This window comes from Choloepus didactylus, chromosome 4 (genome assembly GCF_015220235.1).
Source record: "Choloepus didactylus isolate mChoDid1 chromosome 4, mChoDid1.pri, whole genome shotgun sequence".
In the NCBI taxonomy this organism is placed as follows: domain Eukaryota; kingdom Metazoa; phylum Chordata; class Mammalia; order Pilosa; family Megalonychidae; genus Choloepus; species Choloepus didactylus.
Genome location: NC_051310.1, coordinates 63,508,018 through 63,527,012, shown reverse-complemented (window position 1 = coordinate 63,527,012; position 18,995 = coordinate 63,508,018).

Genomic DNA, 18,995 nt, shown 5'->3' with positions numbered 1-18,995 from the left:
AAAAATGCCCCAAGAGCAACTAAGAGTGACATTTTTGAGGAACTGCAGACTAGAGAGGAACATCCTGGGAGAAAGCCATTTTGAAACCAGAATTTTGGAGCAGACACCAGCCACGTGCCTTCCCAGCTAACAGAGTTTTTCTGGATACCATTGGCCATCCTCCGGTGAAGGTATCAGATTGTTTGATGACTTACCTTGGACACTTTATGGACTTACAACTGTAAGTTGTAACCAAATAAATTTTGTAACCAAGTAAACCCTTTTTATAAAAGCTGATCCATTTCTGGTGTTTTGCATTCCAGCAGCATTAGCAAACTACAACTATATTTCAAGATGTTTATCCATTTTCCTCTGGGCAGATATTTGGATTCTTCAAATTTGGGGTATTATGAGTAATATTATAATATTATTATCCATGTACATGTCATTTATATAAGGTCATATTTCCATTTGCCCTGTGTTATAGAAAGGGAATCTTAATAACAAGGAAGTTGCATGTTGAATGTTTTATCAGTTTTACTGAGGTATAATTTCATGGCCAAACACTCACCAAGTTCAAATATAAAATCCACTGATGTGTTACAAAGATATAGAATGGTGCAACCATCACCATTTCCAGTTTTAGAATATTTTCTCCACCTGTAAGAGATCCTCCCTATCCTTCAAAATGCTCCATCAGCTGCATTGGACACTGTTGGTTCAACTATACCTCTTGAATTGCTTCCATCACTTAGTTTCTGGTTCACCACATTCTTCTTTTTCTTTTTTCATCTCCCTCACTGTCCTATCCACCTCTAATGGCTCTTGTTGTTTCTTTTCACTAAAATCTCTTAACATTAGTGTTTCCACATGTTAGGGCCTGAGTTTTCCAGATTCCTTTCCCCAGTCCCATTCTACATCATGGGAAAAACAGCTGATATAGTCACACATCCCTGGAAACAGCTGAGGAATTTGTTTGAACCCTTCCACAGAGTCTTTTGTAGGGAGGAAAGGCTGGTTTTTTCTCCTGCATATGGAAAGGTATGCCCAATGGTATTTTACCTAGGAACATTCTTTTACCATCTCTTTCTGGGACTGGGCTTTTATCTCAGGAAATCTGAAATCAGGAACCCTGTGATCTTCATCATTGTGGTAACCCTAGTATTAAAAGATAACCCACAATGCTCATTTCTGAAGGTGATTCCCAGAATATTCACCCTATTCCCTTTGAATTCAATTGCCCATCCCCCCACTTCCAAGACTGGGGTTCAAAAATACTTAAGCTGGATCATCTCTCAGCCCTTGCAAACAGTATGTGTTCACAGGGACACACCAGCAGGTTAGCCTTAAACTACTCCTGGAAAGAAATTTAAAACTAAATATATTACTTGTATTAATTCATTTACTCTTCATGATAGCAGTATGAGGCAGTAAGTGTTATGACAGATTTACCACTTTTGAGAGGAATGGTCAATACTCTCATGGTTCTCCAAGAAAGATGCTGGGTGAGAACTGGGAGTTCATATGTCCCATGGGAGTCAGGGAACCAAGGGAGAAATGATTGACAGCTGTGCTGATGCACAGTTGGCCCTGAATCCATTTGTGTTAGTCAGAAAATTGGGGTCTTAATGTAGTATTTTTTATTTAATAAATTGTATTTTGAAATAAATTCAAACTTACAGGGACAGTTACAAAAACAGTACAAACCCATACATAGAACTCCAGCATACCCCAATCCCCCCAATACCACATTTAACATCCTGTCACACCACCAATTCTTTCTTTCCCTCCCTCTTTCCCCCCTCTCTCCCTCCCTCCCTCCCTATCTATCATCCATCATCTATTGCTCTGTCATCTGAACATATGAGAGCAAGCTGCACATATCTTTGAACAATATAACTTATATCTTTCCCATGGACAAGAACATTCTTTTATGCAATTCCATTAACTGCAGCTAAGAAGTTCAATAAATTCAACATTGATACAAAGCTTACATTCTATATTTCCTTTTTTTTCCTTATGTCCCATCTGTGTCCCTTTGATCCTCCTCTCTTCCATCCTCAGATCCCATCCAGGATCATCCTTGGCATTTAATTTTCATCTATTTAGGCTGTCTTATTTTTTTCAATTGTGGAAACATATATACAGCCTAAATCTTCCCATTCCACCCCCCAGCATTCCATTAGTGGTGTTAATCATATTTAGATTGTTGCAATGCTATCACCTTCCCACCATCCATTTCTAGAAGTTTCTCTTCACCCCAAACAGAAACCCTACACTCATTGCTTAACCCCCCATTGCCCCTTCCCCCACTTCTTGTAACCCATACTCTACTTTTCATCTCTATGGTCATATTCTCTGATACTTTCTTTGTGTTTACCATGGGGCTTAAATTAAACTCTTAAATCCTTAACGGTCTTGTTTTTCTTTGATACCAACTTAACTTCAACATGACACATAAACTATGTTCCTATACTCCATCATTCCCCCACCTTTATGTAGTTCTTTTCAAAAATTACATATTTTACATTGAGTCAAAAACCACTGATTTATCATTACAGTTTATGTATTTTATATCCTGTAGGAAGTAAATAGTGGAGTTACAAATCAAAAATACAGTAGTATTGGTATTTATATTTACCATGTGATCTTTATTGGAAGTCTTTATTTCTTCATGTAGTTACAGTCAATTGTTTAGTGTCCCTTCCTTTCAGCCTGCTCAACTACCTTTAGCATTTTCTATAGGACTGATCTACTGGTGTGAATTCTCTCAGCTTTTGATTATCTGTGAATGTTTTCATCTCCCCCTCATTTTTGTCCTCCAGATGTTTGTGAATTCTCCAAGTCTCTGATGGTTATTGACTTCTATTTGTATTTCATGGTGGTCAGAGAATATGCTTTGAGAAAATTTTTTTTTTAATTTATTGTTTTTATGTCCCAGCATACAGTCCATTCTGGAGAAATATCCATGATCACTAGAGAAGAATGTGTGTCCCAGTGACCTGGGATGTAATAGTCTATATATGTTAAAATTCTCTATATCTCTCTCTTCTTTCTTTGTTTCTCTGTCAGTAGGGCTCCCTTTAGTATCTGAAGTAGGGCAGGTCTTTTATTAGCAAAATATCTCAGCAGTTGTTTGTGAAAAATTTAAGCTCTCCCTCAAATTTGAAGGAGAGTTTTGCTGGATAAAGTATTCTTGGTTGGAAATTTTTCTCTCTAAGAATTTTAAATATGTCATGCCATTGCTTTCTTGCCTTCATGGTGGCTCCTGAGTAGTCATTATTTAGTCTTATGTTGTTTCCTTTGTATGTGGTGAATTGCCTTTATCTTGCTGCTTTCAGAACTTGCTCCTTTTCTTCAGTATTTGATTGTCTGATTGGAATATGTCTCAGAGTGGTTTTATTTGAGTTTATTCTACATGGTTTTCACTGAGCATGCACACTTTGTGTATTTATGTTGTGTAGAAGGTTTGGGAAGTTTTCCCCAAGAATTTCTTGGAATACTCTTTCTAGCCCTTTACCCTTCTCTTCCCCCTTCTGGGACACCAATGAGTCTTAAATTTGGATGTTTTATTTTATCTGTCATATCCCTGAGATCCATTTTGATTTTTTCAATTTTTTTCTCCATTCTTTCTTTTGTTCTTTCATTTTCTGTTCTGTGGTCCTCAAGGAGGATGAGTTGTTCAACTTCCTCTAATCTTGTATTATGAGTATCCAGAGTCTTTTTAATTTGGTCTACAGTTTCTTTAATTTCCATAAGATCTATTTTTTTATTTACTCTTGCAATTTCTTCTTCATGCTCTTATAGGGTCTTTATGTCCTTTATATCCTGTGTCATCTTTTGTTGCCTGTCTGTAGTTCTTTGATTAATTGTGTCAAGTACTGTGTGTCTTCTGATCTTTTGATTTGGGTTTTTGCGTTTGGGTTCTCCATATCATCTGGTTTTAGCAAATGCTTTAAGATTTTATGTTGTTTTTGGCCTCTTGGCATTTGCTTTACTTGATCTCTAATTTGTCAGAACTGCAGCTTGGTGGTGTACACTTTAACTAACCAGCAGATGGCATCTGTGAGTCACCTATTCCCCTTAAGTCAGTTTTCCCCAACCTTGTCCCTGCAGTACATGGGGATCCAATTCCCATGGGGTTCAACTGGTGCAATAAATTTGGATGTGTTGGTGCTGTCTGCCCTGAATGAGAGGTGTGTGTCTGAGTGGTGATGGATGGGGAGCAGCTTTAATAATCAAACCTCCCAGGTATTCCTGGAGATTCAAGGCTGTTGAAAGAGTCTAAACCTTCATTTCAGTCTTGCCACTGACCACCTCTGCCACTAACACACAAGTCCTTGGTATTGTAGGTTCCCTGGGATTGCTCTTCCAGGATCTCTGCTGAGGGAGGGCTGTGCCACATCACAAGTGTGTGCCAGCCTCCAGAGAAGCCCTGGGCCACTGGGTTGTGCAGGAGTGTTCCCAGCCTGGTTCAAAGATGGTTGAATGGGATGTGTTAACTTCTCCCTTTTCACTCAGCTCCACCCTCCCAGCTCCAGGACAGTCAGCCATGGGTGTATTAAAGGCCACTATCCATGGACAATATTGTGGCATGTGCAGAGTGCTGTGGGAAAGACTCCCCATAACACTGGGTTCCCCAGCATGGCTCTGGGCTGTGGGCCTGGCCCTGGGCAGGAGTGTCTCCTGCCTGCTGGAGAGACATCTGCAGGTTGTGCAGTTTTTTCTCTTTTGGCACCCCTTTGCTCCCCTGGCCCCAAGACAACCAGTAGCAGGTGTGGGAAGGGGTATCCTCCACACCAGACACCGACACATTAGCCCAGCCTGCTCCCAATGTGCTTCACTGCATGGCTCTCTCAGTTGCATCCACAGCTGCTCCTGGGTTTTTTTTTTTAAAGAACTAGTTCATCTCCAAATGCCAACCCACCATTTCCCCACACCACAGCAAGGCTGAGGAACTTTCAGCCAACTCACTCACTCATTTCAGTATGCAGACTCCCAGTTCACAAAATGCACAGTCCCTGTGGATTCAGCAGACCTTGTCTGGCTAGTGCATCACTGGAACTGGTGTTCTGGGTCACTTTCTGGTTTTTATGTAGTATTTTTCATGGAGGGATCTTTTTGCCCTGTCTCACCTAGCCATCATTTTAAGTTCTTTAATGTAGTATTTTAATGGTAGTTTGTTCAAGGTGCATTTTCCAGGGAGCAGAAATTATGCTGGTTCTTTCCATATTCCTTCAAGTGTTGGTGTATGAGCTTCCCCTTTTATTATCTTCAGTAGGCCCAGGATGTTAAAATAAGTCTGTTGTGGTTTTCTGTGTAGTGGTACATACAGCAACCACTGTATATGTATAAAAATATCCATGTATATATATAATAATTCATACATATGCTCATATAAATATACATATTTTTATTTATAACATTTTCTCTTATCACACTGATGTCATGAATAGATTTTTAAATTATGTCCACTCTATTTTTTCCCTCTTCATTGCTCTCTTCCTTCTGTATGTGTGTTTTTTCTCCATCTTTCATGGAACAAACTCCTAATTTATCCTATTTCCTGGTTGCCTATTCAAATTTATTTACTAGGGGTAAAGAGCTGACTAGAAGCTTTGTGCAGGCAGGGCTTGTACATTTTAGTGACTTTTTGTGGGTTAACTGGGGCAGTTTATCCATGGCATTAGCACATTCACATTTTAACTTTTAGCAGTGTTTGGACACTGTCCTTCTGTTGTCAAATCCCCTAATTTTTGCTTCATTCTTTGGGGCTTAACCCTCAGTTATGTCTCCAGCAATTTGCAGCTGTATAAAAGGAAATAAGAGATTTTCACTGTCATGTATGAGAACAGAAAACAGCATAGTCAATACCCATTACCTGGGAGAATGGGGTCATCTGAATTACACAGTCTTATTTTCCACAGGTCTGCATTATTCTTATGCAGAAAATGAGTTACCACCCATTTGAATCTCACACATTCCTAAATAATAGGTGGTCAAAATAGGAATTCTTAAGGGAAATTATTATATTTAAATTAAGTGAAATAATACAACATATCAAAACATGTGGATACAGCTAAGCAAGACATAGATGTGTATTTGTAGTATAAAGTGTGTGTATTAGGAATGAAGAAAGATCTAAAAGTCATAAGTTAAATATACACTTTAAAAAACTAGAAAGAGGTTACATCATCATCATAGTGATGTAAACAGCTACTTAAAATTTCTCCCAAGGGATTCAAACAAAAAAAGGACTATTCTGAATTTTTCAGAACTCTGGAGGAAGATATAGACTGATGAAGGACCTACAAATGCTGATTTGAAGAATGAGATAAATATCAGGTAGGAAACTTGTATCCCAAACTGGCTGATCCTCTCCCCTCCCATTCACTCAGTTACATAAAGTTCTGGAATGCCACAGAAAGAGCAGCTGGGATCCTTCACTCTGAGGACACCAAATACAAATTCTCAGCAGTGAGAAAGACAAACACCATTTGGAGAATGAGGGTACAGGGAGGACACTTCAAGGCCAGATCAGTGATGGACAAAGAGTCTGAGAAAATATGGACAGAGACAGTTTTCCAGCCCTGGATCTGAAAGCTCTTACCCCAACCCTGATGCAAACAGCAGTGGGTAACCTTATCCTTGCCTGGGGGACAGTTGAAAAATAGGACAACTGGGGGAGTTCCCTGACAAAAATAAAGTGGGAGACACATCCCCACACTGAGCCAGATTTTGTTCAACAAAATGTGGGCATAGGAATCGCACAATTGCAGCACCACCTGTTCAGAGGCAGCCTGAACTCCAACATAAACTGTCCTTGAGGATGATTAAGTTGCAGAATAGCACCATCTAATGGGCAGACCAGCAAGTGCAAGGGAATTGAAGGGCTCTTCAAAGACTCTCCAGATGCTATTTTAGACCCACTGGAGCTGGTTTAGACCCCTGTTTTGATGGAGAAATATGGATGAGAGATCTGTTAAAGCAGTGCCCTAAAACAAACTAGGTGTTACTGACTGGTGAAAAAAGAGCACCACTAGAAGCCAGTAGATATTTTACCTACACACAGAGACTTTTGTGGTGTCCAATGCCTAATCTGCATCCCTGAAGCAGACCATTGTGGGTGCTTGGTTTTGGGGGAAGACTGTGGGCAGAGCCAATCTGACAAGTGGCCAGTGAAAATGATGAATATATAGGGAAGAAATACAACCAACAAAAAACCCTAGACAAAAGGGAGAAAATGACTAGCATAAAATACTAGTCTAGAAAATCAGATGCTTAGACAATAGCAAAAAATCACAACAACTCATGAGTGACAAGATGGTGGCATAGACAGGGTATGAATTTAGTCAGTCCCCTGGAAAAACTAATAAACAACAAGGAACAATTAGTAAAGAATCTGAAATAAGTGCTGGGAGACAACTGTGACTGTACACACATTGTACACCAACATGGATAGGGAGGAATGCCTGAGAATGCAGCATAGAATTTGTAAGTAAAATCTGCAGAACAGTGCTGAGACCCCCTCCCCCATGGCAGACTTTGCTGCAAAACCTCTCTGAGGTAGAGAGTGGCATTCTCCCAGCAAGTGAACAGAGCTCAGCTGAGCTCCAAATGGGGCTTTAATTAACAACTGTGGACTGCTGAATACAAGCTACAAACTCCAAAAAAGCAGACAGACTTTTAGTGATGACTGACATTAAATAAGAAGAAGACTCATCTGTACTGGGAGGGGGAGCCCAGAAGACTGGGTGTTACCTCTGGGTGATGAGTGAAACTGGGTGCCCATGTACTGGCTCCAAAAGGGAACTTTCTGTCCCTTTTTCTCTCAACCTCTCTCAAAAGAGAGAGGTGCAGCCATTTTCAGTTTGCAGTGCACTGACCCAGACAGGAGTGGTAATAACAGAGTCAGAGAGACTATTCAAATGCAGGTGATAAATCCCTAGGGGCTGTATCTCCCCTAAGAGTAAGGAGATGGGGTCCAGATTTCCCTTTAGAACCAGACCCCAGGGCCTGGGGGAAAACAGCCAAAACAAAAACTAAAATACCACACTTCCTTACACCAGTCAGAAGCAAGAGGCTGATAGGCTCCACCTGCTTGTCAGGTTAGGTTAAGCACAGTGACTGGAAACCTCACAGGAAAGTCTGTCATTCCCCCAAGATACACCCTGAATATAACCCCATTCTGAGATGTGAACCCATTCTGGTCTGGAAAAATCTGACTGGGGTAACCAAGGAAATCAGATGCATAGACAATAGAAAACTACAATCTATACTAGGAAAAATGATATGGCCCAGTCAAAGGAACAAACTTACTCCTCAAGTAAGATATAGTTGAGATATTGTTTCACTTTAATGAAACAATCTATTAAAGATTTTCAAAGAGATATGCTAAATCAAATCAAAAATCAAATTAATGAGTTCAGGGAAGAAATAACAAAGGAGAAAAAGGATTTTAAAAATACTGGGTGAACATAAGGCAGAAATAGAAAGTTTGAAAAAACAACTGGCAGAATCTATGGAAATGAAAGGCACAGCACAAGAGATGAAAAGCAGAATGGAGACATGTAAGAGCAGATCTCAAGAGGTGGAAAAACAACACTCAGGAACTGGAGAACAAGATGCCTGAAATCCTACACAAAAAAGAGCAGATAGGGAAAAGACTGGAAAAAATGTGAGCAACATCATAGGAAATTGAATGACATCATGAAACACATGACTATACTTGTCATGGGTGTCCCAGAAGGAGAAGAGAAGGGAAAAGGGGCAGAAGCAATAATAGTGGAAATAATCAATGAAAGCATCCATCTCTTATGAAAGACATAAAATTACAGATCCAAGAAGCACAGATACCCCAAAACAGAATAGATATGAATAGACCTATGCCAAGACATTTAATAGCCAGTCTATCAAATGTCAAAGATGAAGAGAGAATCCTAAAAGCAGCAAGAGAAAAGTAATCCATCACATTCAAGGGAAGTTGGTAAGACTATGTGTGGATTTCTCAGTAGAAATCATGGAGGCAAGAAGGAAGTGGTGTGATATATTTAAGATACTGAAAGAAAAAAACCACAAACCAATAATCCTATATCTGGGAAAACTGTCCTTCAGATATGAGGAAGAGTTTAAAATATTCTCTGACAGATAATGAGAGACTTTGTAAACAACATACCTGTGCTAAGGAAATGCTAAAGGGAGCACTACAGGCCAATAGGAAAAGACAGGAGTGAGAGGTTTGGAACACAATTTTGGGTGATGGTAGCACAGCAATGTAAGAATGCTGAACAAAGATGACCTGAGTATGGTTTGAAAGAGGAAGGTTAGGATCATGTAGGACACCAGAAGGAAGGAGGAAAGATAAAGACTGGGACTACAAAGCTCAGTGAAACCTACAGTGCTCAACAGTTGTGACAAAATGTACAAATATGTTTTTACATAAGGGAGAACAAATGAATGTCAATCTTGTAAGGTGTTAAAAATAGGGTGGCATTGGGGAAATACACAATCAATGCAAACTAGAGACTATAGTTATATAGCACATAGTATTATGCTTCCTGTAATGTAACAAAGGCAATATACCAATGTTAAATGCCTATAAGAAGGGGACATAAAGGAAAGGGTTTGGGACTTTTGGCATTGGTGATGTTGTCTGACTCTTTAATTCTAGTTTAGTTTAATTATATCTTTCCTTTAATTTCTTTATAGCTGTCATGTTATTTTGTCTTTCTTTTTCTTTTTCTTTTTCTTTTTCTTTTGTCTCTATAACTTCTTTGATTTGCCCTCTTTCTTTTGGAAGAAATGGAGATATCCTTACATAGATAGTGGAGATGGTGTTGAATACATAAATATGTAACTATACAGGGAATCATTGATTGTTTACTTAGGATGGAAAGTATGGTGGGTGAACAAAGCCATTTTTTTAAAAAGTGGGTTGATAAAGAAACCTTGAGGTCATTATATTGAATGAAATAAGTCAGACACATAAGGACAAATATTGCATGGTCTCACTGATATGAACTAATTATAATATGTAAACACATAGACATGAAATATAAGTTAACAGGATATAGAATGAGGCTAAAGAATGGGGAGTCATTGCTTCATATGAGCAGAACATTCAACTAAGTTAAACCTAAGTGTTTAGAAGTGGACAGAGGTGATGGTATCATGTTATTGTGAGAACAATGAACAGTGCTGAATGGTGTGTGAAGGTAGTGGAAATGGGAAGCTTAGAGTCACACACATCACCAGAAGGAAAGTTGGAGGTTAAAAGATGGGAATATATAAAACAGTGAAACTTGTGGTGGACAGTGTTATGATTATCTGAACAAATATTAGAAATCTCTTTCATGAACTAGAACAAATGTATGACACTATAACTAGAAGTACTAATAGCAGGGTATATAAGGAAAATATAACTATTGCAAAGTAGGTACTACAGTTAGTGGTATTTTAACATCCTTTCATCAACAATAACAAATGTTCTATACCAATACTATGAGTCAATAATGAAGGGGGGTGGTTAGGGCTAGGGGAGGAATTGAGTTTTCTTTTTTGTTTTTATTTCTTTTCTGAAGTAATGAAAATGTTCTAAAAGTTGGAAAAAATTAATTCTGGTGTTAGATGAACAGCAGTCTGATGATACTCTGGGCAATTGGTTGCGCACTTTAGCTGTTTAGATAATTGTGTGGTATGTGAACAATCTCAATAAAATTAAAAAAAAATCATGACTCACACCAGGAGGCATGATGATATGGTCCAGCCAAAGGAACAAGCTAATACCTCAACTGAGATACAGGAGTTAAAACAACAAAAGATGTTCAAACAAGTCTAAATCAAATGAAAGATTTGAAGGAAAATATGGCAAAAGAAATGAAGGATATAAAGAAGACACAAGTTGTAAATACACAGGAATATGAAAGCTTGAAAAAACAAATGGCAGAACTTATGGGAATGAAAGGCACAATAGAAGATATGAAATACACAGTGCAGTATACAACAGTAGATTTGAGGAGGCAGTAGAAAGGACTGGTTAACTGGAAGACAAAACAGCTGAAATCCTGTAAATTATAGATAGGGGAAAGATATATAGATATAAGCAAGGTCTCAGAAAACTGAATGACAGCATGAAGTGCAGGAAGATATTTGTTATAGGTGTCCCAGAAGGAAAAGAGAAGGGGAAAAGGCCAGAAAGAATAATGGAGGAAGGAATCAATGGAAATTTCCCCCGTTATGAAAGACATGAAATTATAAGTCCAAGAAGTACAGTGTACCCAAAACATAATTGATCCAAATAGACCTACCCCAAGACACTTACTAATCCAATTGTCAAATGCCAAAGACAAAGAGAGAATTCTGAAAGCAGCAACAGAAAGCAATTATTACATACAAGGGGAGCTCCATAAGACTAAGTACAGATTTCTCTGCAGAAACCATGGAGGTGAGAAGGCAGTGTATGATATTTTAAAATACTGAAAGAGAAACACTGCCAACCAAGAGTTCTATATCTGGCAAAACTGTCCTTCAGAAATGAGGGATAGTTTAAAATATTTACAAACAGAAACTGAGATAGTCAATGAATAAGAGACCTATTCTATGAGAAATACTAAAGGGACAACTACAGGCAGATAGGTAAAACAGGAAAGAGAAGTTTGAAGAAGAGTGTAGAAATGATAGCAGTAAGGGTAACTAATAAAGAAAAAGAGAAGAAAATAAGATATGGCAAATAAAATCCAAAAGAAAAATGGTTGAAGAAAGTACTGTGTTTAGAATAATAATATTAAATAGTAATGGACTAAACTCCCCCCAAAAACAGATCAGCAGTATGAATTTAAAAAAACAGGATCCATCTATATGCCCTCTACCAGAGACTCACTTAAGACCTAATGGAGGAGGAGAACCTAAGATGGCAGCTAGGTGAGACAGGGCAAAAAAACACCTCCATTAAAAATACTAGATAAAAACCAGAAAGTGACCAGAATACCACTTCCAGCAATGCCCCAGCTGGACAAGGTCTGCTAAAACCACAGGGACCATGCACTTGGTGAAACCAGGAGTCTGCATTCTGAAATGAGTGAGTAAGTCAGCTGAAAGTCCCACAGCCATGCTGCAGTCTGGGGAAACTGTGGGTTGGCATTTGGAGACAGACTAGTACTTTAAAAAAAATACATGAGAATGGCTGCAGATATGGCGGTGATAATCACGCAGTGAAGCACTGCAGAAGTGGGCTATAGCCAATGCCTTGTTGTCTGGCATGGAGGATAGCCCTCCCCACACCTGCTGCTGATTGTTCTGGGACCAGAGGGACAGAGGGGAGAGCCAAAAGGAGAAAGAAACTGCACTCCTTGCAGCTGGCTTCCCAGAATGCTGGCAACAAACCTGCCTGGGGCTGTACCCACAGCCCAGAGCCATGCCTGGAATCCCAGTCTGATGGGGAGTGTATCCCATGGCACCCCACACATGCCACAATATCAGCCATGGACAGTGGCCTTGGGTGCAACCACAGCTAGTTGTCCCAGAACTGGGAAGGCAGAGCTGTGCAAATAGAGGGGGTTGAGATGCCCCATTCAACCATTTTTGCATCAGGCTGGGAGCACTCCTGCATCACCTGGCAGCCCAGGGCTTCCCTTGAAGGAAGGCACACACTTCTGACATAGCACAGCCTTCCCTCAGCAGAGGTCCTGGAAGATAACAGCTATCAAGCAAAGCAAATACCAAGAGGCCAAAAACAACAGAAAATCTTAAAGCATTTGCTAAAACCAGATGATATGGAGAACCCAATCCCAAACACCCAAATCAAATGATCAGAGGACACACAGTACTTGGTGCAATTAATCAAAGGACAACAGTCAAAGAATGAGAGCATGGCACAGGATATAAAGGGCATGAAGAAGAACATGGCACAGGATATAAAGGACATAAAGATTACCCTAGAAGATAAAGAAGAAATTGCAAGAGTAAATAAAAAATAGAAGATCTTATGGAAATAAAAGAAACTGTTTGCCAAATTAAAAAGACTCTGGATACTCACAATACAAGATTAGAGGAAGTTGAACAACAACTCAGCATCCTAGAAGACCACAGAATAGAAAATGAAAGAACAAAAGAAAGAATGTAGAAAAAAATGTAAATCAACATGGATCTCAGGAAAATGATAGATAAAATAAAACATCTAAATTTAAGACACTTTGGTGTCCCAGAAGGGGAAGAGAAGGGTAAAGGTCTAGAAAGAGTATTCAAAGAAATTGGGGAAAACTTCCCAAACCTTTTACAAAATATAAATACACAAAGCATAAATGCCCATCAAACTTCAAATAGAATAAATCCAAATGAACCCGCTCCAAGATATATTCTGATCAGACTGTCAAATACTGAAGAGAAGGAGCAAGTTCTGAAAGCGGCAAGAGAAAAACAATTCACCATATACAAAGAAAACAACATAAGACTAAGTAGTGACTACTCAGTGGCCACCATGGAGGCAAAGCAGTGGCATGACATATTTAAAATTCTGAGAGAGAAAAATTTCCAACCAAGAATACTTTATCCAGCAAAACTCTCCTTCAAATTTGAGGGACAGCTTTAATTTTTCACAGACAAAAAATGCTGAGAGATTTTACCAATAAAAGACCTGCCCTGCTCCAGATACTAAAGGGAACCCTACTGACAGAGAAACAAAGAAAAGAGAGAGAGATAAAGAGAATTTTGACAGACATATATAGAACCTTACATCCAAAATCACCAGGACACATGTTTTCTCTAGTGATCACAGATCTTTCTCCAGAATAGACCATATGCTGAGACATAAAACAAGCCTCAATAAATTGAAAAAACAATTGAATATATTCAAAGCACATTCTCTGACCACAATGGAATACAAGTAGAAGTCAATAATTTTTGATTTGTAACTCCGCTATTTACTTCATATAAGATATAAAATACATAAACTCTAATGACGAATCAGTGGTTTTGGACTCAATGTAAAATATGTAATTTTTGAAAAGAACTATATAAAGGTGGGGGAATGGAGGAGTATGGGAACATAGTTTATGTGTCCTATTGAAGTTAAGTTGGTATCAAAGAAAACCAAGATTGTTATGGATTTAAGAGGTTAAATTTAAGCTCCACAGTAAACACAAAGAAATTATCAAAGAATATGACCATACAGATGAAAAGTAGAGTATGGGTTATGAGAAATGGATGAAGGGGCAATGGAGAGTTAAGAAATGAGTGTAAGGTTGCTGTTTGAGGTGAAAGGAAAGTTCTAGTAATGGTTGGTGGGAAGGTGATAACATTACAACATTCTAAATGTGATTAATCCCACTAATGGAATGCTAGTGAGGGGGTGGAATGGGAAGATTTAGGCTGTATATATGTTTCCACAATTAAAAAAAAGACAGTCTAAATAGATGACAATTGAATGCCAAGGATGACCCTGGATGGGATCTGGGCATGGAGGACAAGGGGCTCAAAGAGACACAGTTGAGACATAAGGAAAAAAAAGGGAAATATAGAATGTAAGCTTTGTATCAATGTTGAATTTCTTGAACTTTTTAGCTGCGCTTAATGGGATAGCATAAAAGATAGTTCTTGTTCATGGGATTTGTATATGTGAATTATAGTGATTGTTCAAGGACGTGTGCAGCTTTCTCTCATATGTTCAGAAGACAGAGGAATAGATGATGGATGATAGAGAGGGAGGGAGGGAGGGAAAGAAAGAAATGGCAGTATGACTGCATGTTAAAGTCGATGGATCAGGGTATCAGGGGAGGGGGGTCAGGGTATGCTGTGTATGGGGTTTGTATTGTTTTTGCAACTGTTCCTGTAACTTTGAATTTATTTCAAAATAAAATTTAAAAAAAAAAGCCTAATGGAAAGAAAGGTTGAAAGTGAAAAGTTGGAAAAAGATATTTCATGCAAACAACAACCAGAAAAAGTGGGGACTACTCTATTAATATTGGACAAATTAGGCCTCAAGTATACATCAATTAAAAGAGACAGAGAAGTACACTAGGTATTTATAAAAGGGACAATCCATCAAGAAGATAAAAACGATAAGTATCCATCCACTGAGCCAGAGTGACCCAAAATACATGAGGCAAACACTGACATTACTGAAGGAAGAAGTACATACTTGTACAATAGTAGTTTGAGACTTCAATGCTATACACTCATCAGGAGATAAACATCTAGAGAGAGGATCAATAAGGAAATAGATATTTTGATTAATAAGCTAAATGAGTTAGACTTAACAGATATTTAAAAAACAATGTTCCCAACAAACACAGGATATAATTTTTCTCAAGTGCTCATGGATCATTCTACAGGACAAACCACATTTTGGGCCACAAAGCAAGTCTCAATAAATTTTAAAGGATTGAAAGAACACAAAACACTCTCTCTGATCATAATGGAAGATGGAAATCAATAACAGGTGCAAGCCTGGAAAATTCAAAAATATATGAGGTGTAAAGCCACAATTCATCCCAGAGTAAGTTAGGCAAAGAATGAAAATGTATTTGCAAGGCACCTTGAGGTACAGAGGAAAATTGTGTAAATATTAAACTTCCCCATATGGGAATTACTGATATTCTCAGAAGCACTGGGGACTAACAATTAGAAGACCAAGCCTTCAATCTTGGGGATTGCCCTTATGAAGCTTGCTAATGCAAAGGACAGGATAAAACTACTTATCACTGTGCCTAAGAGTATCCCTGAGAAAATCTCTTTTGTTACTCAAATGTGGCCTCTCTCTCTAATCCAACTCATCAGGTAAACTCACTACCCTCCACCTGACATGACTCCCAGGGGTGTAAATCTCCCTGGCAATGTGAGACATGACTTCCAGAGATGAGCTTTTCATCATGAGATTGAAAAGCCTCCTTGGACTGAAAAGGGGGAAGAGAAATGAAACAAAATAAACTTTCAGTGGTTGAGAAATTTCAAATGGAGTCAACAGGTTCTGAAGTTTACTCTTATGAATTATATAGATATCCCTTTTTAGTTTTTAGTGTACTGGAATAGCTAGAAGGAAATACCTAAAACTGTTGAACTGCAACCCAGTATCCTTGATTCTTGAAGACAAATGTATAGGTTACTCTGTGTGACTGTGTGATTGTGAAAATCTTGTGGTTCCCACTCCCACTCCCTTTATCCATTGTATGGACAGATGAGTAGAAAAATGAGGACAAATAGTAAATGAATAAAAGACTGTGATGACAAGCCAAGACAGCTGCATAGAGAGGAGTGGAAGACTGTTTGTCTCCCCCTGGAACAATCTATAAATGACCAAAAACAAGTAAATATCTTGGAATAACTGTGGGGTGAAAAATGTGACTGTCCACACACCATCCACTAACCTGAATTGGGAGGAATGCCTGAGATTTCAGCATAAAATATGTAAGTAAAACTGTGGACCCATGCTGAGAGCTGAAAGCTGAGAGCCCCTCCCTCATGGAAGCCTCATGGTACTAGAGAGTAGCACTCTCTCAGTCCAGCTCCAACTGGGGTTTTAATGTTACCTTCTCAATACAGACAGCAAATCCTCAACAAGCAGACAGAGGCTTTAGGTGACAACTGACCTTGGGAGAGTTGGGGGACATACCTGTCTCAGGATGGGGATTCCAGAGGATTGGGTGTTATCTCTGGCTGATGGGTGAAACTGGGAGCTTTTCTGTCCCTTTCTCTGTGGAGAAAACCTCAGCCATTTTCAGCCTGCAGAGCTTTGCAGTAAAGACAGCCTCAGCCATTTTAAAATCAAAACACTTTGATCAGCAGAGTCAGAGATACAAAGAACTTACTGATATGCAGATGACCTCTCTGGAGGCAGCATAGCTTCCCAAGAGGAAAGGGAGGGACCCAGTTCTACTGTCTGCCTTTCCAGAACCAGACCTCAAAGCCTGGGGGAGGAGAGCCACAGGCCACACCCTCTTACACCAGCCAGTGACAGGCTGACAGGTGCACCTATCAGGCAGAAAAGCACAGGTGTTTTGACCCTCTAAGAAAAACCATCAGGGAAACCAGATACTGAATATTTCCTCCTTCTGTGACCTGAGACTGTTCTGGTCTGGGAAAACCTGATTGGGGTGGCCTAGGAGGTCAGATGCCTAGACAACAGAAAACTACAACCTACACTAAGAAAAACAAAGCTATGGCCCAGTCAAAGGAATAAATGTACACTTCAACTGAGATACAGGAATTTAAACAACTAATGCTAAATCAATTCAAAAAGTTTAGAGAAGATTTCACAAAAGAGATAGAGGCTGTAAAGAAAACACTGTCATACATAAGGCAGAAATCAAAAGTTCAAAAAACAACTATGGAAATGAAAGGCATAACACAAGAGATGAAAGACACAATGGAAACATACAACAGCAGATCTCAAGAAGCAGAAGAAAACACTCAAGAACTGGAGAACAAAACACCTGAAAGCCTACATGCAAAGGAGGAGATGGAGAAAAGAATGAAAAACTATGAGCAATGTCTCTGGGAACTTAAGGATGAAACGAAGTACAAGAATGTATGTATCATTGGTGTCCCAGAAGAAGAGAAGGGAAATGGGGCAGAGGCAATAATAGAGGAAAAAATCAATGAAAAGTTCCCATCTCTTATGAAAGTCATAAGATTACAGATCCAAGAATCACAGCATACTCCAAATGGAAGAGACCTGAATAGGCCTACGCCAAGACACTTAATAATCTGATTATTAAATGTCAAAGGCAAAGAGAGAATCCTGAAATCAGCAAGAGAAAAGCAATCCATCACATACAAAGGAAGCTTAATAAGTCTATGTGTGGCTGTCTCAGCAGAAACCATGGAGGCAAGAAGAAAGTGGTGTGATGTGTTTAAGATACTGAAAGAGAAAAACCTTCAACCAAGAATCCTATATCCAGCAAAGCTGTCCTTCAAATATGAGGGAGAGCTCAAAATATTTTCTGACAAATAGACAATGAGAGACTTTGTGAATAAGACACCTGCCCTACAGGGACTACTAAAGGGAGCACTACAGAGTGATAGGCAAAGACAGGAGTGTGTGGTTTGGAACACAACTTTGGAAGATGGTAGCACAACAATGTATTGTACACTGAACAAAGATAACTATGAATACAGTTGAGAGAGGAAGGTTGGGAGCATGTGAGACACCAGAAGCAAGGAGAAAAGATAAAGATTGGGACTGTGTAACTAGGTGAAATCTAGAGTATTCAACAGTTGTGATAAAATGTACAAATATGTTTTTTATAAGGGAGAACAAGCAAATGTCAACCTTGCAAGGTGTTAAAAATGGTGAGGCATTGGGAGAGGGATGCAATCAACATAAACTAGAGACTGTAACTAACAGTATCATTGTATTATGCTTCTTTTAACGTAACAAAGGTGATATACCAAGGTAAATGCAGATAAGAGGGGTGGATAGGGGAGGTATGTTAGACACTTGACACTGGTGGTGTTGTCTGACTGTTTACTGTAGTTTGATTTAAGGTTGCTTTTCCTTTTGATACTTCCTAGATGTCATTTTATTCCTCTTTCTTTTGCCTCTCTACCTTCTTTGACTCTCCATCCTGCCTTGTGGAAGAAATGTAGATGCCCTTATACAGATAGTGATGAAGTTGGTGAACACATAAATATGTGACCATACAGAGAACCATCGATTGTTTACTTAGGATGGAATGTATGGTGTGTGAGAAAAACCATCTTAAAAAAATGGGTTGATGACAAAACCTCAAGGGCAATATACTGAGTGAAATAACCAGACACATTAGGACAAATATTGCAGGATCTCACTGATAGGAACTAATTATAATATGTAAACTCATAGACATGAAATATAAGGTACCAAAATATAAGATGAGACTTAAGAATGGGGAGCGGTTGTTTAGTATGAGCAGAATGTTCAACTAGGATGAACTTAAATGTTTGGAATTGAACAGAGGTGTTGGTAGCAAGGTATGAGAATAACTAACAGTGCCAAATGGTGCATGAATGAGGTGGAAAGGGGAAGCTCAGAGTCATATATGTCA